Below are 807 nucleotides of genomic sequence, written 5' to 3'. Positions count from 1 at the left end.
CATTGATGGTGAATGAAAAATAAAAAGCTTTAGGCTTTTTACCACACCAAACTTAAAATTTGCTCGTCCCGAGCAAAAAAGAAAAGAAGAGTAGAAGAAGAAGAAGAGAATTTTGGTAGAGAAAGAGAGGAGGGGGTTCGGCTATATGAGAGAAGAAGGGGGTTGTGTTGTGTGAAAATGAAGAAGAAAGGAGAGGTATTTATAGGGAGAGGGGAGGGTTAGGTTTCGGCCATTTTGGGTGGGAATGGGTGGGCAATTAAATTTGAATTTTATGGAGGTAGGTGGGGTTTATGGGGAAGAGGAGGTTGATGTGAATGGTGCATGAGGTAATTGGGAAGAGGAATTGAGGTGATTGGTGAAGGTTTTTGGGAAGTGTGACATTGAAAATGAGATTTGGATTAGGAGAGTGTGATTAGGATTAAAGAAAAGGTAGGTGGGGATCCTGTGGGGTCCACAGATCCTGAGGTGAAAAGAAATACCATTCCTTCACCATATAGGCGTGTAAATTGCCTTTATGCATCATTCTGGCGTTCAAACGCCCATTGGTGCATGTTCTGGGCGTTAAACGCCCATGTAATGCATGTTTCTGGCGTTGAACGCCAGTTTCATGCTTGTTTCTGGCGTTCAGCGCCAGATTGTCCTCTGTGTGCGCATCCTGGCGTTAAACGCCAGGATGTAGCTTGTTTTGGGCGTTCAGCGCCAGAAAGATGCTCTGTTCTGGCGTTGAACGCCAGCCAGATGCATCTTACTGGCGTTGAACGCCAGTCTGCGCTGCCTCCAGGGTGAAAAAATTTTTTCTTCTGTTTT

The sequence above is a fragment of the Arachis duranensis genome, chromosome 4 (assembly GCF_000817695.3).
Source record: "Arachis duranensis cultivar V14167 chromosome 4, aradu.V14167.gnm2.J7QH, whole genome shotgun sequence".
Lineage (NCBI taxonomy): Eukaryota > Viridiplantae > Streptophyta > Magnoliopsida > Fabales > Fabaceae > Arachis > Arachis duranensis.
The sequence above is the reverse complement of the archived record's forward strand: the minus strand, read 5'-3'. Positions refer to the sequence as shown.